This window comes from Gallinula chloropus (assembly GCF_964237585.1).
Source record: "Gallinula chloropus genome assembly, chromosome: 1".
In the NCBI taxonomy this organism is placed as follows: domain Eukaryota; kingdom Metazoa; phylum Chordata; class Aves; order Gruiformes; family Rallidae; genus Gallinula; species Gallinula chloropus.
The window spans coordinates 204,334,712-204,358,893 of NC_140085.1; positions in this window are offsets into that span (position 1 = coordinate 204,334,712).

Sequence of the window (24,182 nt, forward strand, 5' to 3'; positions counted from 1 at the left end):
GGCTGGCAATATAGAACCTGACCTTTTCTAAAGGTCAGTGAGGCTACAGTACAAAATCATATGTGATATGTACAGAGATTGCATGATTATTTACTGCTTAACTACATTAGTAATGGAGAATAAAAAGCTTAATTCTTTGTGGCTCTTGAAGCCAAGTGGTCATCGTTATGTTGGGCAGGATCTCCTACAGAACTTTGGACCTCTCTCCAATTACAACTGTTCTCCATCACCACTGTAAACAGGACATGAGACTTGATGAACTTTGATGTGGCTCAAGGGTAACAAAGCTCTTGTGAATTAGGCAGACAGCTAATGTGTCATAAAGAAATGCTGGAGGGGAGGAAACAGCAAAGCAAACCCAAAAATTTTAAAATACCAATCAATTTCCTGGTCTCAATATACATTTGATACTCTAAAATTCAAAGATACTTTAACATGAAACCAATGACCTCCAATTCAGAATACAACATCTCCCTCAAAAAAAAAAAAACAAAACAACTATTATTCTGGAAAAACTGGAAAGCATGAAATAGTGTACCTTTATCACTTGAGAGTCTTGGTTTGGTTTGGTTTTGGTTTTTAGTAAAAATAATTCATGGAACACAATTAACTATAATGAAGGAAATGAAAAGAAACCTTGATATGTGAAAGGAATTTAGTAAACAAAGTGGCAGATGGATTTGCCTCAAAGAGACAATATTGTTACTTTACATGACATTTTCTATATAGAGTTTCCTCAAGTCATCTGTCCAAGCAAGAATAACAAATACATTTTTTCCTCTTTTTGGATTACATCAATATGATGCAGCTGCTGCCTCAGCCAGAGAAAGAATAGTTCTCCCCAAGTAAGAAATAATTAAGTAAGGTTGAATGCCAAAAGTAGGATAGCTTTTAAATTGAAAGATCTAAACATTATGGACAGCCCTGGATGTGGGATTATTTTTAGCACTTGAAGTAATAGTAAAAGCCTTTTTTATATTCTGAATTCAAAACCTCTTTAAAACAGACTTTAATGATGCATATGCTCTGAATATTTTTAATTAGCATTTAATAAAGTTTTGGGAGAAAGGCTTTGGTTGAAACAAAGGAATGTTTTTTTCTTAAGCTAAATTTTTTATATTGAAAATTGTGTGGCGCTCTTACTATAGGATTTGGTAAGTAAAAATGAACTTAATTTTTTTTTTATATGAAAAGAACAAATCACTACAAAACTGTAGGAAACAGTGTTTTAGTGCCTTAATGGTCTATATTTTTCTTAAGTAAATTTTTTTAAAAAAAATTGAGGATGCAACCTCGGGTAACACTTTGTTATTTTCTTCCTTAGTACCCACAAGATTCCTTCTCTGCTGAACACAGCTACCAGTCGTAAGATAAACAGATGTGAACAAAGTCCCCTATCTCTTAAGGTAAAAGAATTTCTTCATTATTAACTTAAACAAAACTATTGCTATCACAAGAACTCAGATGGTTTGCTCTCCAGAATACAAATTTACTCAAATACTTTGCAACATTGACAATTTATGAAATCTACTCACTTCTGCAAAACTGAAGTAATTTAGAAATCTCCAACTAAAGCATCAGATATACTAATGTGGTCAGTGGTTAAATGCAGCCATAAGATTTTGGAGTTAGCCAATATTCACAAAGAAAACCAGTGAAAAAAAATGTTATAATGAATCATGCACGAATAACAGCTTGGTTTTTACTTGCACCAGTATTCATGTTATATGTGCATAAGGGAAAACTGGTCTTAGTAATAACATGATTCTCATTCTTTTTATTTGGAAATAAGCTAAAGTAATAATCTTTGTGAAAATGTCCAAGGCTCATAATTTAGCCTCATATATGTCTAATGCTCTTAAAGCCATTTATAGAAAAGCATGATTTTTCTTCTTTCAAATTTTAGTCAAAGAACACTTGTTAAAAATGTATTCATTGTCTGAAAATTACATTTTCCCCCTAAAAATAGTGAAGCTATTAATGGATTTATTGATTATCATAGTGAATATTTAGTTGATTTCTCTTATGTTCAAAATCAGTCGCTCTTCCAGTTTTTAGAGATCTGATGCCAAATCATTGAAAGATAGAGCATTCAAATCTCTAGTAAGACCAATGGATTGTCCAATATGGAATGCATTCATATAAAAATAAAAGGATGTTGAAATAACCAATGATGATCAAAAAGGGGTTATGTAACTTCTATTTAATTTTGCCAAACGCACATTATACGTAAAATTTGGAAGACAAAAAAATCCTCAGTAAATATAATAGGCGTTGGCAAGACATTTTACTTAATCTTCAGTGTCGCAGTGGTTACCTGCTGGTCACTGATACAGTCCAAGATGCCATTGGCCTTCTTGGTCATCTGGGCACACTGATGGCTCATATTCAGTCTGCAGTCAACCAACACCCCCAGGTCATTCTCTGCCAGGCAGCTATCTATCCAGTCTTCCCCAAGCCTGTAGCCCTAAATGGGGTTGTTATGTCCCAAGTGGACCCAACCTCATCCCATGTTGATCTCAGCCCATGGATCCAGCCTGTTTAGATACCTCTGAAAAGCCTCCCTATCCTCGAGCAGATTGACACATCCTTCCAGCTTAGTGGAGGGTGGGTTCCTTCCTTACTGAGGGAACATTCAATTACTTCAACCAGGTCATTGATAAAGATATTGAACAGGACTGGACCCAGGACTGAGCCCTGGGGAACACCACCTGTGACCAGCCTCCAGCTGGCTTTAGCTCCATTTACCACAACTCTTTGGGCCTGGCTATCCAGACAGATTTTTACCCAGTAGGGTGAACCTTCCCAGGCCAGTGATAGCCAGATTCTCAAGTAAAATTCTGTGAGAAATGTCAAAGGCTTTGCTGAAGTCAAGGTACACTACTGAATCCAGTCTTTCCCTTATCCACTAAGTGGGTCACCTTGTTATAGAAGCCGACCAGGTTAATTTGGGAGGACTTGCCTTTCATAAACTCATGTTCACTGGACCTGATCCTCCAGTTGACATGTGTGTGCTGTGTGATAGCACTCAAGATGAACTGTTCCGTGTTCTTCCTTGGCACTGAAGTCAGACTGACAGGCCTGTAGTTTCTCAGATGCTCCCTCCAACCCTTCTTGTAAATGGGTGTAACATCAGCCAGCCTCCAGTCAAGTGGAACTTCCTGAGTCAGCCAACACTACTAGTCGATGATGGAAAGCGGTTTAGCAAGCACATCCACCAGCTCTCTCAGTATCCTTGGGTAGAACCCATCTGGCCCCATAGACCTGTGAATATCTAATTATCTTAACAGGTCTTTAATGATTTCCTTTCTGGATCATGGGAGTTTTGTTTTTCTCTTCCTCCCTGTCTTCCAGCTTGTGAGGCGGACTACCCATGGAACATCTCACCTTACTATCAAAGACAAAGAAGGAATTAAGTACCTCAGCCTTGTCCTCATCCTTTGTCGCTAATATTTCCCCTGCATCCAATAAGGGCTGAAGATTGTCCTTGCCCCTCCTTTTGCTGTTGATGCATCTGTAGAAAGTAGTTTTTATTCTCTTTCACTTAAAAGTCAGTCTGAATTCTCACTGGGCTCTAGCCCTTCTGATTTTCTCTCCACATGATTTTATTTCATCCCTGTAGTCCTCCCAAGATGCCTGCCCCTTCTTCCAAAGCGCATCGACTTTTTTCTGATGTCCATCCAGATCTCTCTGCTCAGCCAAGCTGGTCTTCTCCCTTGCCATCTCCTTTTCTGGCACGCGGAGACAGCCTGTTCTTTTCCCCCCAGGATTTTCTTCTTGAAGAGCATTCAGCCCTCCTGGGCTCCTTTGCCCTTAAGGACTGTCTCCCATGGAACTTTATCAACCAGCCTTCTAAGTAGTCCAAAGTCTGCCCTGCAGAATTCCATTACTCCCCACCTCACTTTTCCTAGAACTGAGAATTCTATTGTCTCATGATCACTATGCCCCAGGTGTCCTCCAACTGCCTTCTCTGTTCACAAACAGCAGGTCCAGCAGGGCACATTCCCTAGTCGGTTCACTCGCCAGTTGTGTCAGGAAGTTGTCTTCCACATGCCCCTGGAACCTCCTAGACTGTTCCCTCTCTACTATATTATACTTCCAGCAGACATCTGGTAAGTTGAAGTCTCCCACAAGGAAAAGGGCTAGCGATCTTGAGGCTTCTCACAGCTGTTTGTAAAATCACTCATCAGCCTCTTGGCTGGGTGGGCTATAGCAGACTCCCACCACAATAGCTGCCTTATGATGTCCCTTCTAATTTGAAAATCTATTGACATTATTTTATTGAGTCTTTTACTTCATTGTTATGCTTTCTACAGGGACCGAAAATGGTGAGGAGAAGCAGAATGAACACCTAAAATTGGAACAGAAAAGCAAAATCAATTGATTTAGAAAGCCTTGCAATGGTTAACAGGCTATTTAATTGAAAATAGCCCTTGAGAATTTTACTGTGTAAGAGCCCATGAGCTTGGAACTGCCTGAATCGTCTTATTAAAGGCTCTTTACTGATGAGATTGGCAATTAAATGAACAATTATTTGTGTTAATTAAAATATGAACCAGCAATATATTTTCTACTGTTTCAGGATGTGTTGAAATGATATTACAATTGAACTTGCCTTCAAACTTATATCTGAACAAACTGCTTTCAGCTAAAAGCAGTGGGAAAGATCTAACTGCCATATATACTTCCCATATATCCTTTGCATATGAAGCGTTCTAACTCAGAAAATGTTTGAAATGAAGCTCCTAAATTAGACAGAAAAGTAACAAGCTATAAAAAGTGCAAACTTGACAGCAAACTGGAAGAATCCTGGGGTGGGATTTGACTTACCATATTTTAGAGGTATATTTTAGGATTAAATTATTTGCATCGCAGACTAATTTATTTCTCTCCATTGATTACATAGGGACCCTAATGGGATGAATTCAGCTTGCTGGTTTGGATATCTAAATGTACATGTCAACATGTGTGTTAGGTGACTGAAGTCCCATTAGAGTTGTTGGAGATCTAATTAACAAACACAATCAGTGGAGGCTAAACTAATTCAGCTGGCTACAACTAGGTGTCCATTCAAGGGTTAGCTGAATCACTTTTCCATAGTCCATCACCTTTGTTAACTACCATTTGATAACTGCAGTGGGAGCTCATATTTGTACAATAATATATTAATATTCCTAAAGATATAATATAATAGAGTTATAAATTAAATTTTAAAATACTAACTCTGCAGAGCCACTTCACTGCAGCTATAGTATACATAAGAATTCATGTTTTGGAAGGCTGACAAGAAAGCAAAGGGATTTTTACCATATTTAATCTCAGTTGTAGACTCAGATTAAAAAATGGTGCAAAGCCTCACATCTACCCTGGCCAATTTATTCAATGCAACAGAGTAGAGCAACCTGCTGATCCCTAAAAGCCCTGCATTCAACCTGAGGGCTTCCTGTTGTGTGAGTACAATGGTAAATACAGCCAAGCCACCTCACCCATTTCCCTTCACAGGGTGTAATATCTGAGGCTGAGACTTGCAGAGCATAAATTGACATGGAAACACAAATCACTGTAGAGCATCCCAACACATCACAGTCCACAGGAAGTTTAGAAAAGGCTGCAGGAATGTAGGCAAGCCAGAGCTCCAGAAATTGTGCCAGGTATAGCATCATCAGCTAACGCAGCACTCCCGACCTGGGCAAGCCTGAAGGCATTATCGAGCTTTAATGTGTATAAACCCCCCTTTTTTGTTCTCAGGGGTATAGCATAAACATACATTTTGTCTAATTTGCTTCCAAATCTCAGTACAGAAATAACAATACATAAAACATACATCAAGCTGAATTCTCAACTGTCCATTTCTGGGGAATTTCCCTCCCTTGAAACAACCTACCCATTCCTTTTTCGAAAAAAGGATTCATAAAACAATGTGTACTTTGGCTCAGAGCAAACAAGACAGTCTTCAGTTTGTCTGACCATAGTAAAACACTCCTGCCTCTTCCTGACAGTTTGACACATGAGGAAATTATGCAGACCAACACAAAAGTAGACCCGAAACCATGAGTAGGAAAAACAGGTGAAGAGATGACTAACAAATTAGGATTAAAAGAAATGGGTTTTATACATCTATTCTTTTTTCATACAGGAGGAAAAAAAACCCTCAGAGATACTCAAAAGGAAGTAAAAAAATAAAAAGAAAAAGATAAATATATGGAAGATAGTTAAGAGATGTGCAAAGAATAAATGATTTGAAAACAGTGCATAGAAACTAGTGAAGGGATTCAAGAAAGGGGAGAAATAAAGCAGCAGAAGAGCGACGTGATGTTGACAGCTGTGCTTCTCTGGATCAACTCAGTTTTCAATCATTGATTTTTCACTCAACAGCTGAGCAAGTCAGGGCATCTCTGGAAATTAGGTTTGCTACAAAACCAATCACTGAGTCCCATATTAATGTTTGCATTCTTTCTTTTCCCAATTACTTGATTTTTATGTTAGGTAAGGGAAGGAGATCTTTCTTTTATTCTTAATTCAGTATTTCACCTAAGACTACAAATTGATTTTTCAGTTGAGCGCAATGTATCACACCTATAAAAAAAATTTAAAATCAGATACAATCTTTCCTTCTACAGTCTATAACTGGGAAGTATGAAGCAGCTGTTGAATCTTTGGGATAATTTTGGCATCTGAGAAACTGGATAATCACTGAAACAATTTTCACACTATTTAACCTAATCTGTGTGTATTCAACAGAATGGCTCTTGGGGTAAATGCAGCAGTCACAGAGATGGGGAAGAGGATAATGGAAGACTTTTTAACCATACAGTTAAGTGAAGGCAAGGAATAGGGTGAATAAGTTGTGTTTAGCGCTATCAGATTCAATCTAAATTATTTGGTTTTCTTTTATTCCCTTTCTGAAATATTAGATCTTATTCATGTTAATATGTTGTAGAAGTCCCCATAGGAATGGATTAGAAACTATTGCTCTCACAAATGGAAATGACAAATGTGTATTTTCATTTGGTAAATGATGGATTTTCTACTCAGTGGGGGTATTTCTAGTAAAAATCCTTGTCCCAGAGAAGTGACAATTTGTCACTGACTTTAAGGTACCAAATGTTCATGGTGGCACTTTGTTTTCACTGGTTTTAGCCCCATTTCTCTATTCATTGTGCTTGGGGAGAGATAAAGTGTATCATATATTCAGGGCTGGAAAGCACCATAAATGGAATGATAGTTGTACTACTATAAAGAACATTCACTGACTAAATAATGTATGGGGTATTTTTACTAGTGTAGGCTTCTTTAAAGTTCTGAGTATGTAAGCAATGTTTTTGTAATCCCTTTTAAGTATCTGAGAGATTAGATAAAATACTCTTAATAATTCTGAAAAGCAAAGTTCATGTATGACTCAGATGAGCATTACGTTTCCCTTGTTTCTCCTATCCCCTTCTGCCTGCACAGTGTAGTTATGAGAGCACTGAGGTTGTCCTTTAACAGAAAGAACAAATGTCAAGTTAAGTACAATCAAAATAAACAGTTTCCTTTAAAGTACCTTTATTAGGATAATCCCTGTTCTTTTACATTAATTTGTTTAAAGGTGAATTCCATTGCTGCTCATCCCATAATACTGATCTTTTATTTCTTGGACCACCCCACTGAGGCAAGAAACAAAACTGATTAAAACCATTAATATCTAGATGAGAGACTTGGAAGTGCATAACTTTTACTGATGTGCTGTCAAGTATCTGTTCTATACCCCATTATGTCTGTACCTGTTGCATATGGTATAGGACGAGACAGGTGAGCAGTGGGGATGAACATGCCCATGTACAGGCTGGGAGCTGCTCTTAGGCTGGGCTGTGTGAACTCTTCAAGATGTTCTCACTGTTCAATATTACTGCCACCCAGAAAACTCAGATAGCTCTCTGAAAATCTATTACATGTTTCTGTGACTGAATAAAACTGAATTGCACAGTGAGAGACAACACTCCACCCAAGAACCCTTCCTTGCATGTACTTTTCTAATACGTGGGACTGCAAAATTTAAGTCCTGATTGCAAGTTAGAATTGGAGTAAGAACTTTGACTTACTCACCACTTAGCATTGCCTTGGCCTTTTTAGCTATGCTAGAATTTCTTTCTCACCTCCAGATGCTCCTTTAGAAATCTGAACAGTATTTCAGTATAGATGAATTTATATTTTCTGACAAAATTCTGTTGGAAAATGTTTTGATTTGCTGTATTAATTGCTGCAGTGCTGTCCTGAAAGAATGCTAAAGGAAGTAAAAACATCCAGTCTTGGAGGCTGTGAACAGAGGCCAAAACAGACACAGCTAGGGTGTTAAAATCTGTTATAATGTAAGCCTTGTAAAAAATAATAAATAAAAAAAATCCTAGCAAACCAACAAAATTTATCCATGGAATTATCCATTGCATTCCTGAGATATTTTTCTCTCACTTCCAAGGAAAAAAATGTTTATAAAAAGAAAGTCTTCAGTTTCTGCCTCAAACCTTTAAATGAAATGCTAATGTATTGGTTATTGTATTTGGTTATTCTTAGTTGCGTGGACTATGATCACAGATTTAAAATGGTCTGAATTATATGTACCCTCTGCTGGGTAGATCATATGGTGCTGATTATAAAAAGAAGTTACCATTGCATGTAAGACAATAGCATTTCCTGACTAACACACTTTGTGTTTCACTTCTCACTCCAGAACAATTGGCAGGACCAATAACGGGCACAGCTGTTTCCATGAGAAGTCTAAATTCCTGGTTGCCCAATACTGGCATTGTACTAGAAGTTTCTTATTTCATGAAGTACTGTCATAAAACAGAAAAAGCATTCTCTCAGGAAGCATCAAACCATTATGTTGTGAAAAGATTTGTTGTTATAACTTGAATTAACCAGATTCTGTTTTCTTTTGTGTTGTTGGAGGAAGCAATATTTACCTGACTTTTCTCAAGAGGAGTATTTCTGAGTTGTTTCATGCCAGTATCTTGCCACAGAGAAAAAAATATAAAATGTATAGCTTATTCTAATAAAAAATCTAACCCAAAACAACACCCAAATTGTTCAATGTTTCTCACACAGAATACATATGTTATTACTGTGTATTCATGTGTAGCTGTATTTTAATTGTGTATCACAGAATCACACAGAATCATGGAATTTTAGGGGTTGGAAAGGACCTCAAAAGATCATCTAGTCCAACTCCCCTGCTAAAGCAGGATCACCTAGATTACGTCACACAGAAATGTGTCCAGTTGAGTTTTGAATGTCTCCAGAGAAGGAGACTGCGGAGGAGTCACAGACCTTCACCTGAATCCTCAAAAGTCACAAAAGAGAAAATATGTTTATAGATGGCTGTATACATGCACTGACATTTACTATATCTGTCAAGTTTAAGACACTTTCATATAGGCATCTAGTGGAAATAAGAAACGAATATACACTAATACTCAGAGGCACTCAGATTAAACGAACCCATACTAACAGTAGATCATGAGAACAGACTCCTTTCACTACTATTCCTTTCTATGGCTTGGTGGGTGTAAGGAAGAGAGGAGGTGAGTATAGCTGAAAATTATTTATTCTTCAGGCTTCTCTGGCTATGATACTGTAAGGGCATTATTACTTACAGGAGAGGGCAGTTAAATGACATTTGGCATGGTGCAAGGTAAGACTCCTGGACAGCATAGATGATACTCCAATGCTTGTCCTGTTATTTAAAACCAAGAATGATTTTGAAAGTAGAAATAGAAATTCAATCCCATTTGCCTTTTCTGCACTTACAATTTGGTTTTATTTGTAAATTATTTTATTTTCAACAAGATAGTTTTGTAGAGGAATCTCACTGATCTATTTTAATCCTCAGAGCAAGACAGCATCTGAGACCACTTCAATCATTCCTGAAAGTTTTTCATATGGTGCAGCATGCTGCCTCTAGTGTGCCCTCCTGTACCATCGTATCCACCTCCTCCATGATCATTTTGGGATGATTCATTCTTCATCCTTGCACTGATGAATCACTGTGCCCACAATCAGCATGTGCATGTCAGAATTAAAGTTTAGAAATTGGGGGAACAAGCTGACAATGTTCAGAAGACATGGTGTTACATAAATGTACTCTTGTACTATTTTCATCTGTTTCATCTTTGAAAGGCAACAATGAACAAAACATGTTGCTGACTTTGGTATATGAGAAGCAAGTCTTTACCAGGACATTGTTCATAAAGTATACCTTTCCAATACCTGAAAGGTGCCTATTAGAAAGCTAGGGAAGAGCTGTTCACTAGGGCATGTAGCAGCAGCACGAGGGGTAATGGTTTTGAACTAGAAAAGGGGAGATTTAGGTTGGATATTAGGAAGAAGTTCTTCAATATGAGGGTGGTAGATTACTGGAATAGGTTGCCCAGAGAAGTGGTGGAGGCCCCATCCCTGGAGATACTCAAGATCAACCTTGATGGGGCTTTGAGCAACCTGATCTAGTGAAGATGTCCCTGCTTACTGCAGGGGCATTGGGCTAGATGACCTTTAAAAGTCCCTTCCAACCTAACACATTCTGTGATTCTATGTTTCTATGAAATGTTGCATATGTATTTTTCCAAAGCTACTTGAATTATTGTTGTTTAAAATACAGGTATTTTTTTCATGAATATGATTTATATGTGATTTATTTTTTTGGTGAACTGATTGTACTTTTTTTCCAGTGACTAGTCAAATTCTGTTGTACCAAGTAATGAAAATTCTAGCACAAGGCACGTGAAATGGCGGAGACAGACTACCACTGTTAGTACAAATGACAACTGTGATCAATCAGACTGCCAGGAGCCAAGTCAAACCAAATTAATTCAAATGGTTGTCACACTAATGGAATAAATAGAACTCTAAATTATGTTTTCAAAGCTTCCACACTCAGGATCTAGTGAACATGTTCAGTGGAGTAAAGAACAAAGTTAAGTGGTGAGCTCTCTGCAAGTAGATTTGCCAAGCAGTAAATTCTCACAGCACAGAAAGTTATTATTTATGCATTCTGTAGTGACTCTTTGAGCCTGTTTTGATCTCTGGGTGATTTTAAGACAAAATAACCGTATCAGGGCACCCTAGCTGTCAATAAAAGAAGGTTAAATTATCCTGCATTTAATATGGAGTGCCACAAGTAGTTGGTACTCACAGAGTATTACCACATGACATTGTTGAATAGTAACCTGAGTATGTATTCTGGGTTCTAATCCTCTAACTGGTCTGCAAAAATCTATCCAGATGCATCAACAGCAAGAAAATCTTTGTCTACATTACTGAGAAGAGTTTAACTACTGAGCAGCATGGAAAAGCTCTCTAGCTGACAAAAATTTCAAAGATGTTAAATTTAGGCTAAGCCACTTCCACATAAAAGTGGAATAAAGTACAGAACTCATCAACAGCTTCAATCAGGCATAGAAAACAGTTTATACTTATCAAATGTTATACTGCAGTTTTAAAAGGAGGCAAAGTGCCTTAATTTTTTAGTGTTTTGACTAAATCAGAAACTGCAGCTATAGAAGCAAGTTTGTAAGTACCTAGATATGTTTATGATGAGGGGTAGACTCCCCAAATGGTTGCAAAATATTCAAAATTATTCACACCACTTGGTGACCTCTGTTGTCTTCCTTGTGTTGAAGGGCTCAAAGCTTGGCTCCTTGTGTTACAGGGTTCACAATATCAAAGTGTGGACCAGTGAGTGCTGAGGAGGGGGAATTATCACTTTGGTTCTGTTCCTGTTCATACAGCCCAGGATGCCATTGTCTCTGCTTTCAGGACACACTGCTAACTCATGTGCAGTTTACTAACCCCAGGATCCCAGGGCCTTTCCCACAGAGCTGATCTCCAAGCAGTTTGTTCTCTACCTGTATCATTCATCTGCCCTAGATACAGGATTTTTCATTTCATAGAATCATAGAATGCGTTAGGTTGGAAGGGACCTTTAAAGGTCATCCAGTCCAACACCCCTGCAGTAAGCAGGGACACCTTTAACTAGATGAGATTGCTCAGAGCTTCATCAAGCCTGACATTGAATGTCTCCAGGGGTGGGGCCTCCATCACCTCTCTGGGCAACCTATTCCAGTGTTTCACCACCTTCTTCCTAATGTCTATAAGCTCCACTCGGTCATTGACAGGAGCGTTAAACAAGATGGGTCTCAGGACAGATCCTTGCCATATACCACTTGTTACTGGCCTCCATGCAAAGTATTTAACCACTGCCCTCTCATCATTCAACAATCTTCTTTTCCATTTATGGAGATCATAGCATCTTAATATGGATACAAGAATATTGTGGAAAACAGTGTTGAAATCATTGCTGAGGTCAAGGTAAATGACATCCAGTGCTCTCCCTTTGTCCACAAATCCATTGATTTAACTGTGAAAGGCAAAGAGATTGTCCATTTTACTACAGAAGGCAAACATTGTTACAGGTCATCACAGATCTCCTCATATCTCCATGATATTTCAGAGAAGACACAGAATAGCCCTACAAGTATTTTGGCAAATCCCTCAGCATCCTTGGATGCAGCCCATTGTTTGTTCTGGATTTCCATGTGTGATGGGTTGACCTTGGCCAGCTGCCAGTCTCTCATCCAGCCACTATCTCAGTGTTCGTCCTCAAACAGGACAGGGAGAGAAAACAAGATAGAAGAGCACATGGGTTGAGAAAAAGCTGCAGAAATCTTTTACCACTGACTGTCATGGGCAAAACAGACTCAACTTATGGAAAATTAATTTAATTTATTGCCATTTAAAATAGATTTGGATGGTGTGAAACAAAGAAAAACTAAAACAACACCTTCCCACCACCACTTTATTTCCAGGCTCAACTTTCCTCCTGACTCCATTACCTCCCCCACTTCCAGATGCATGGGGGATGGGGGTGAGGTGGGGGGCTGTGGTCAGTCCATGAAACTTTGTCTCTGCTTCTCCTTCTTCCTCACAATTCTCCCCTGCTCCAGTGTAGGGTTTTCACAAGCTGCAGCTTCCTCCAGGAAAAATCCACCTCCTCCAGAGTTGTCTCTGTGGGTGCTGCTGTGTTGCTGCAACATAGTCCTCCATGATATACTGGTGTATCTCTGCTGGTGAACCTGAAGCACCTTCTCCTCTCCTTCAGACCTTGGTGATCATACAGCTGCTTCTCACTTTTGTTTTCTTCACTCTTCTGCCTGTTTGGCATTTTGCCCTTTCTTAAATCCTCTTTCCCAGAAAACCACTGTCTTGGCTGACAGGCTTTGATATGTCCTTTGTTGGATCTATTGGGGCTGTCTGGAACCAGCTGCAACTGGTTGTGTTTGTCTGGGGGCAGGCCCAACCTCTCTTTACAGAGGCCACAACTGCATCCCCCCAACTGTCAACACCTTGACACCTGCACCCAATACAGCATGACTCCATACCATATTCATAGACAAACTGATGAGGGATCATCACCAGATCTGTGAACAAAGTGTTCTGAAGACTGGCTGAACTGCCAAACTCATATCAAGGGCATGGTCCAGCCAATGGTCAATCACCAGTGTTGTACTCAGGGGGTCAATGCTTGGGTCAACACAACATCTTCAATAGTGAATGGATTATAGGAAAGAGTGCTGCCATTCAGAGAGATCTCAACAGCCTGGAAAAAAGGACTGACAGGGACCTTGTGAAGTTCAGCATAGGGAAATACTAAGTCATGCCCCTTGGGAAGAATAACTCCAGGTACCAGGGCAGGATGGAGTCAGACAGCTGAGAAAGAGCCAGCAGAGAAGGTCCTGGGGTTACTGGTGGACAAAAAGTTGACCACGAACCAACAATTTGCTATTGCAACACACAAGGCTAGCCAACAGCCAAGCTCCACATAACTCACAGCCTGCTCATTTTCACTGCTCTCCTGATCTAAGCCAATAACTGGGTAAGGAATAGCACATGGTCATATGAATTTGGTGAAAACAAGATGTTAAGAAGCATAAACCAGTCGACTGTGGGATCATAAACTGCTTCAGAGGCAATACTGGAATTGTACATGGTAGTATCTAATCTGAATAATATGTTTAAATGCTAACCAGGAATAGTACATTTTGAATTAATGTTTATAAATCCCCCGATATTATGGGAGTTTCAAGAATTATCAGCATGCATGAGACTAGCTATAATTTAAAGAAATGCTGACTTTCTCTCTTGCATAGTAACCACTTCACTTTTTAAAGTCTTTATTATCTTGGATTTTCTAAGTTACAATTTAACACAGGTCACTTAAAGATATCAACATAAAATCCAAAGTGTTGTGTGGCCACTGACTTCATACAACACTGAATCAGAAATCATCTTTATACTGAGGTAGTTTTGCCAAGTGAATGATCACCCTAAGACAGATCATAGAACTGCCATGAAGCCATAAACTTTCCATTTCCCACTAAAGTCTTATCTATGTAGAACATGGCACAGTGGTGTTTTTTAAAAAATAATTTGTGTTGGTTGAAAAGACAGGTGGAAGACTATTTGCTTCAAAACAAGGTAATTTTTTTTATATTTTAGACGTGTAAAGCGCTGATGTAGGTTATGCTTCTTTTTTTGTTTTAGGGAATGGGGTGTGTCATAATCATGACCTCAAAGGAGTCTTGCTTAGTGAATATAATTTACCCTCTGTGCATTTAATCACAGCTTTCTTTGAGTAAGGATCATCTGGCTCAGAGTTCCACAAAACAGGGTTTTTTTTTGTCTAACGCACCAGGCGACTAATGGGGGTGTGAAAAAGCGACTCAACCTTGAGGCCCAGCCTCTGCAGAGGCAACTCATGGGGAGCTAAGGGACAGTGCTGTATAATTCAGCGAACTGGAACCTGAAACTTGTGTTGAGCCTTGAATTCTTTCAACAAACAGTATGCTCAGAGTGCCAATCAAGCCCCTATTCAGCTGCCTAGCAGCAAGATAAAGGCAAGCCAGAGGGTCCCCTTTTGGCTTCAATGGGCCCAGACAATGCGAAGAGATGCAACAGATAGGTCATAAGATAAGGGGGAAAACCGCTAATGACAAACAAGGAAGGTGGCATTGTCCACTAGGACACAGCCCTACCCACTGTCACATAAAACCCAGTAAAACCCCTCGGACTCAGCCTGAGAAGGGGGGAGCCACTTCAACTCTGCGAGGAGACCCTTCCCCCTTGGCCAGGATGCTGGTTGAGGTAACGTATTGAGAACCCTTACCAGAGAGATGGGTAAGTGAATATCTGATACGCTTTAAGTTTGTAGTCTTAGTGCGGTTGTGAGTAGCATGAATCTATTGTGGTTATAACATTGAATCTTGTGAATTGCCCACAGGCGGTAACAGTGAGTAACGTGACTGTTGCAGGTGGTAATACTGCATCTTGTGAGGGTTGTGGTGGCAGTAGCTCATTTTGCCATCGTACTTCTAAACTACACTGGTGCGTTTCTCCATTGTATCCATAAAACCCTCAGTAGTGATGTATTGAATCTGCACGTGGGTTTTAAATAAATTATTGTTCTTAATTTTCATTTATAAAAACCCCTGCAGTTGGGTGAGTGCCTTTCCATCACACTTTGAATCACAATCAGCTGAGATTTCCATTTAATACATATTTTGATGCCGCTGTTATTTTCAGAGGCAGAGCCCAGTAGGTTTAGGCTTTTGTTGAAGATTTTCAGCTAAGGACGGGTAAACATTCTGTATTGTTGTGTGGATGTATGAAGAACACACTAACCTTCAAAACTAGCACAGATATTTTCCTCAGCTCTGTTTTTATGTCACACTCTATTACGATTACATATTACACTGTGAATTGAATGCTGATTTCAACCAGTGTGAAGGAGTGACACAGTGAATGTCTTTTGATCAATAGAACTTTTTTTCTGGGTGGTAACATTTCAAATGAAAATTCACGTAAGTTTTTTTGGGTTTTGGTTCTTTTTTTTGAAAGTGTAAGAAAATAAGTGTCTAAGCAGTCAGAAATATCAGGAAAGTCCACTCTTGCTTACAAGAATCAAGGTGATGGGTTTGGATGTATAGATGTAATCTCTTCTTGCTGCATGGGAATTTTTATGTTTATCACAACTGTACACTGAAATTAGAATACACTTGATAGGTGTGTGAAATCAGGTAGATCTTGAAGGAAGTGAATCATATCACATGGAAACCTTCTTTCATCTAAATATTTAAATAGCTTCTCTTACTGAGATGTAATTATTCAGCATCTTTGCTAAGTGAAATTGAAATACATGACATCCTAGATGACACTAAGGTCTGCCAAGGTGACACAGGGCTGTCTGCTGAGTCACCCTGGGCTTGAATTTCTGATGGTCCACAATTTCTGATGGTTCAGAGGATCTAGTGTTAAATGGCACTGCTGGGCATGTCCATAGAGCTTCACCCCTGATGGACAACCGGTAAGGCAGGGAAAGACTCATGGAGAAAGGACCAGAGGAGCCAATGACTTGGAAAGAAGCACAGTGAACAAATCTTTATTGTGCAGACAGTTTAGGCAAAAGAGCATGTTGAGCAATTGTTTCCAAACTTTCTGTGAAGTGAAATATCAGGGGCAGGCTGTGCTTGTTCAGAAATACAGCCTAAGAAGAGAAGGGTTTGCCACCCTGGAGCTTTAAAGGCAGTTTCCCAAGTACAATTTATGCTATGAGAAAAAGGAAAATCTGTCTAAAAGGGAGACGTGAAGGTAAAGGGCATCATCAGGATCATGAACAGAACATTTATATCCAGAATTAGGTCATCTCCTTCTCAGTTCAAACAATTAATCTAATCCACATTAAACTTCTATATGTTTATAGTTTTCTGTGTATGAAGTTCATTTTCCCCTCAGATGTGCATCATGTATGTTGCCTTTACCAAAATAACATTCCCATCTCCAAGTGCAAACAATCTTCCTGAGTCCATACAATTTTATGATGAAGATCTTGCTTTACAAGAAAGCTCTTGTGAAAACCTTGTGAAAACGTGGCACATTGGAATGCATACAAACCACAAGCAACCCAGAATAGAGAGTCATCCAGAGTAAAATCTCCATTAAAGAAAAATGTGACTCAGAAGCATAGGGTATTAGGAGACATTCCTTTATCAGTGTGAATTTGACCAGAGATTTCTGTCCATTTAGTTTTTACAAACCAGGATGGCCTGGATCTCTCTGCACATGGTATTTCTCATGTACTACAAAAAGTTCAGGTCTTGACCAATTATAATGATCAACAAGGACTTTCCTATACAAAAGTTAGCACATCCTGGACAAACTCTAAAATGGCCAATTGGATTTAGCTTATCTGAAATTACAGTTTAATTTTTTTGGCAATTAATATTTTCTCTTTAATTTATTTATTAGGCAAGTCCACTTAAAATTAGTTAAGATAAAAGACATAAGCATATTGCTACAATGACTTTATATGCAGATATTCATCATCCTGTAGGCTGTTCCTGTATTGAGTTTTCCATAGGCTTTGAAAAACATTTTAATTATAAACTACCTAAAACATGATGGGTTTATTATAATTTATACAGAAATATGTGCTTTTGTGACTGTCCTGATTTTTGGCTGGGATGGAGGTAATTTTCATAAAAAGCTAGGAGGGGACACAGTTGACCCAAACTGGCAAAAGGGATATTCCATACCATATGACATCATGCTCAGTATATAAGGGGAGATAGCTGTATGGAAAGGAAGGATTGCTGTTTGGGGACGGGCTGAGCATCAGCTTCTGGGTGGTGAGCAAACTGCATTGCATGTCACCCTTTTTGTATATTCTTTTATTAGCGTTGCTGTTATTTCCCTCTCCCTTTGCTGTCCCAGTAAACTGTGTTTACCCCAACCCATGAGTTTTACCTTTTTCTTCTGATTGTCCTCCCCATCCCACTGGGATGAGGTGGAGTGGGTGACCATGTGGTACTTATTTGCCAGCTGAGGCTAGACCACAAAACTGTTTTAAGTATATAAACATAGCAAAATGTAATGTCTATCACATTCCAGCTTTCCTTGCTCAGCTGTAAAATTCACTTTGAATTACATTGTCCTTGTAAATAATTTTGATGGACTTCTGGAAGAATCTGCAGGAACATTTTTAAAACTTCCAAAACTGATTTCCATAATGAAAGCATTTATATTAAATTAAAAAGAAACAAACCCATTTGTATTTATAGTGTATTGAATTTGAGGCCACATTACAGCCTTCCATCTGACATTCCTTCCAGGCCAGAAATGCAACAGTCCACTTCAGATGAAGAAAGAGAAATCCAGATTTTCACCATTTTAAATTCTGATTTCTGGAAATAAAGGATAGGGTTGAGGGTTGAGGAGATTAAATGTTTTATAAAATTTAAAAAAAAACCCAAACAAAACCTAAAAATAAACTAACAAACCACCTCCCAGGGGTTTCCTGTTATTATTTTAGGGAAATGAAAACTTTTATTCAGTTGTTACTAATTTTCAGCTAAGCATTTTGCATTCTTTGGCTTGTACTTTTTGGTTTTACAGAACTCTAGAGAAAATCATAACATTTTTATGTATTTTTGCTGATGTAGAGGGGCTTCAGTGTTTCATCAGCAAAAACATCAGTGCCAGCAGCCTGGGCTCTTCAGCTGGCATTCCCTTTAACAGTGGCCCACTGAGCAGCATAAAACTTAAGCCCTCTGTGACGTTGCCACAAATGGTATTCTCAGGCAGCCATTCATCATGTGGGATATATCTGCACTGGACTACTTGGAGAGTCAGGGAGTGCTCACATGAATGCTTGCTCTTTAGGGTTTGCATGTGCATTTGGTTAGATTTCAGTTGCTCATATATGCAACTACCTCGGACATGCTGTAACTGTTTTGGGGTTTTTTTTAGCATGAAGTTGAAGAGTCTCTGAGATGTACTGGTCTTTCCTAGCACAAGTAATTTTATCCTATGTATTTTAATAATGGAACTTTCCAAATAAGTTGTAATGTTCTTTTAGAGCATGTGGGGATGTCATAAAATATTCAGCAGATTCATCTTCTTGGAAATTGTATAGAACTTGTATCTCTCAGAAATGAAACCTCAAGAAAGGGTAAAATGTTTATGAAATTTACTGATCTGACATGATTTTGTTCTTTCATTCAGGACAATATTATTTCATCAGCTTGTGGCTCTGGTGCTTAAATCTGATCTTCCCCTTGATGCAGTTTTATAAGTAAATGATTTAAGGAATGAAATCTGGTAGGAAGAAAACTCAAGCATGTTCTGATGAATTCTGTCAAGGATGTCATTACAGTCCTGGAACAATCTCCAAGTAATCTTTTACTACTGAAAAACAAATTCCTGTTGGCAAGACTGCTCAAAGTGGGAAGCCCCTGCATCCTCACATTAAATCAGAAGGCTCTGTCTGAGCATCCTCTGTCTGGATCTTCATACTTGTTTTCCATACATCGGCTATAGATTAGTGTGAAGCAGTTACTTGGTGAGATGTTGCATATGATTTTCATGGACAGGTATTGTCTTAGCAAAGTGACTTTTACTTTCTTCTCATGGAGCAGAAAGGTCAGAATGGCTTACCAACCTAATTGATTGGATGAAACAATGTACAAGGAACCAAGGGACTTGTATTTCCTTCTTGAATCAGCCATCGATCTGCTAGGTAGTAGAAAAGCAGTTTTCTCTAGTCTCTTCATTTTCTTCCTATTTTCCTTTTTTTCCTCTTCTGTATTGCTTCTGGTCTTAAAGAGACTTGAGGAAGACTTAGTCTGTCTTTCCTTTCTTCTACTAATTTTGTCACTAGAAAAAATGAAGCAAATTAAAGCAGAGACAAGATTGGTCCTCATCCATTCTTTGAAATAACAAAGATTTTTCTTTTAGTCTGGATTATATTAATTCAGGGCTGCCGTTCACACGAATATTTTTAAAAGAAGAGGAAATAAATAGCAAAAAATCAACAGAAACAATAAAAAGTAGTTCCTGCCACCTTTAAATTTTTCTCTAATTAGAAAATTTATGATAGATTTTTAAAAACACTAACAGCTCCTTTTACTTCATATATTGAGATTTTTAAGGTATATTCAGAATGTTTTTTTTACAATATCAGTTTCCCATTGATAACTATAATTCTTTGAGATATTCTATCACATCAACCATCCCCTCCTGTCCTCTAGGAAATAAATTATTTGCTAGAGTAGGACAAGAACCTTGCTTTGATTTCAAATAAGATACAGAAGAGAAAACTGTGTTCCTGTAATATCTGGCTAACAGGTTACAAGAAATACCTATCAGCACCATCATCTTCAGGAACAATTCTACTGGAAAAATAAAATCAAGAAGGATTTTACTGTGTTTTTTTATATCTTCCTAATCAGAGACATAGGATAAGCTGTGTAGTCCTCTATAAATCGATGGTGATACATGAACTATATATGATAGATGGGTACCTTATATTGCAAGGTCATAGCAAAGTTGTCAGGCAAACTGCAAGAAGGTTATAATCATGGAGTAGCTGTCCTGTGTCAGGGTGTACTATTAACTCAACCTTACTATTGGTCATAAAAGTACATAGGAAATATACAAATAGTATTTTGAATGTAATTCCTAGTTGTTTCATCAGAATTCCCTACATGATTACTCTGCTACTGCAGCAGACAAGGAAGTGAGTTCATGCAGTGTACAGACCACAGTACTTTCTTTTGAAATGCATATACTTGGTGATGAGGAAGATCAGAGACAAAATTTACCTGTGTATGAATCTTAGGGCTCATATAATGTTTCAGGAGGGACAGATTTCCTTTTTCACCTTTTATCTTAATTTCTTATGATTCTTTAACTGTCACAGACCATTTTAGGTACTTGGCCCTGGTAGAACTTGAATGTAATTAGGCTCCCAAAACCGCAATAAAACAGGTCCTCTAAATCCAGTGACAACTTGAGGCAGGTCTTCATGGAACAAACACACTTTAGGCATAAACAGAAATTCCAGGTCATGGACATCTCTATAAAATTTTTCACACACCCACATATTTCATGTGCATCCTTAGACACATACTTGTCCCCCTGCTCTGTCAGTAACAGGGTCAGAGGCTTAAAATCAGACATGCTCTGCGGTGGGACTTCAGTGGAAGTACAGATCCAATTTCTAGAAATGAGAGGATGGTTAAAAAGTAGCTTTCAAATCCTAAAACTAGATGCATAGCTGTGTCTGTCAAATGTTAGCACTTAAAGATATCTTCTTGGATTTAGTGAATTTATAGAGTGCACAACCTTTTCTTTCAAACTTTCATATACTGCAGACTTAATGTATTTGCGTAATGTATATGACATGCAGGAAGAAATTTTCTTTTTACAGCAAAGCTTGCAGGCAGGGAAATTTGAAAATAGAATCTTCAGGCACGATGGCCAGAGAAATATTTGCCATGCCAACAATGAAAGGAAAACCATAGGCTGTGTGAAGAGTAGTAATGGAAGTTCACAAAGGAAACTCATGTCCAGATAAATTTCATTCAGCAGCTTTCCTGTCAGTGTGGGGTTGATGTCAGCTTGCAAATACAAGAAAATAAAACCCAGGAACATATGCCAAATCCTGCAGCCCTGACTGCCAGAAGCACTGATGTCAGCAGCTCTTCCTCAGAGGCCTCTGAGCCTGTGGCAACTGACTGATTCTTCTGGAACAAGAACATCATAATGAAATTCCTCCCTGCCCCTTCAGAGATGTTGACATTGGAAGAAACAAATTCACCCAAAAACCATGGATGGGATTCAGTGGTCTACTGCAATTGTCTACCTTTGATTTTTTATATTATATTATATATAATAATATAATATAATAATTTTATATATATAATATAACATTTCAAACACATCACCTATTTTTTTTTTATCAGACTAATGGAGTAAGGGCAAGAACAATGACAGCACTAAATCAGTCCTAAGCAAGTGTTGGTGCCCCCAAAACTGGAATATCAGTAAATCCTTCAGCATGTGGAATTTCTCCAGAGGAACTCTCAGTACAGACTTCATACTCTGTTATTTTTGGCTTGGAAACGATTTCAGCCTCAGGAAAACAAACAAACAAATAAATAATATCCCCCCCCCACCCCCCGCCATGCCAATAAGGCTGAATGAATTTTAAATGGCTGCAGGGTGAATAAACTAAGCACAAAAACAAGGAATTCTGTTTGATCCCAAACTACCAGTGAATTAACATTTGTCTTGGCAGTTATTTTAGTGAAATAATAATAATAGCAACAGTACTATCTACTGCCTCTCTTTTGCCACTTTCCTTTCCTTGTTTCCCAGATTTTCCATAATTCCCTAGTTTTGGCACTCCTTTTAGTAACTACCACCTTCTGCTCATGTATTTGTCATAAAATATATGAACCACCCCTCTTGCACAGTAGCCTGCAGCCAGCCCTTTTGCACAGTTCCAGTGCCTGTAGAAAGAAGTTATATATTTTCCATTTGTCATTCCTACTAGAGGGTGCTGAGGGTTACGGTTTTACTAAAGCTCATGAGCCATAAAGATATAAAGCCACATTTAATTTATATTTTTCCAAGATGCTTTGATTTTGGAATCACAGAAATTCTGGGAATCGCTCACAGAATTATTGAGTAATAGTTGTGGCACCTCTGAAAGCCTAGAGTGTAGCAGTAGGCAACTTCTGTAAGAGCCAGTGCTGCCAGGGGTAATCCCTGTTCTGCCTGCTTTAGATCAAGGGTTTTGAAGTCTGCTACCTCAGTAAATTCAGCTGATTCGGGGAAAGTGTTGAACTTTCTTGACCTATGCAGGAGCCTATTGTGTGTTGGGGTTTGGTTTGATTTGGTTTGGGTTTTTTTTCCTAGGGAAATTAATCCCTCTCATTCTACTTTGCATAAACAGTAATTCCAAGTTCATCCTCAGCATGCTTACAGGTGATCAGCAGAGGACTACCACAGGCTTGACAGTACTTCAGGAGGAAAAGTGACTGTTGGAAAATTAACTACAGCTTTTTGGTTCTGTAATGAACTTTGGTGTTTTTCCAATATCACATTTTCATCTCTTTTCTGTGGCGAGGGTGCACATTACCCACATTATATCTGCATCAAGGTATAAGATCTGTGATCACTGAGGGATCCTGACACAAGGGTCTGGAACTGGGGTGAGACAAAGGATTGGGCAGATTGACTAATCGTGAAGGCCTGCACAGCAATAGGAGACCTGGACTCAGGTGATGTTAGTACATTCTTGCTTCCCTTTCTTCTTGATGTATGTCAAAACTGACATTTTCCCATAAGTGTTAGCAAATACAGCCTGTAGTCTGCCACAAAGCTCCCAAACATGTTACATCAAAGGCAGCTATCACAGGGCAAATCCTCCAAACTGTGTAACAGCTCCCCCTTCCCTTCTTGAAGTCTAATTCTGTCAGAGTTAAGCATATAATTAGTGTTTATTTAACTTATTTTGTAGACCCTATGGTATCCTATTCGAGAAGCTTAACTATCTTCTTCATATAATTACTGAAAGGAAGGGAAACTATAACCAGATTAAAAAAAAACCCTGTAACTTTACCTTTGCCCAATCAGAAAGCAGAAGAAAAGTAAAGAATTGAATATAGCACTTATAGTTAGTGCTAATTACTTGAAACAAAACAAAACCAAAAAAAGGCAAGAGAGCTTTTCCTGGTTTTTGGATGCAAAAACAGATGGTGAAATTGCTTTGGTGGGAACAGTCACTCTCCTTCATTCTTCCCATCATTAATCTGATTTTATCACTGAGCAAAGTTAAGCCTGAGAACTTTATCCACTTGTGATCAGCTATAAAGGATGACACTGGAAAGTTATAAGAGAATCTCACTCCTAGTTTTGATTCTAAGGAATGGCTGATACATTTTTGTTGAAACTTTCAGTCAGAAGGAAAAAAAAGATAAAGATCAAAGAAAACCAGCCTCTGGAAAAAAAAAAAAAATAGAAGGCAGACTAGAAAATTAAACACAAAGAAATAGAACTCAACAATAACTGTACAATCTTAGCTAAAGATATTGCCAGTAGCCTCAGAGATGTTGGAATAGTTTAGGTATGAATGTATAGATTTATATTTGACTAACATTCCTGAATCTATTATTGCCTTACTGTCATTTCTGTTTTCATGCAGATTATACTTCAAAACTGTTCACAAGATAAAAAATAGCCCTTGTAAGAAATTATTTGGAAAAACAGAACTTTTAAGAAGAAGGGAATTTTTTTTTAATTACAAATCC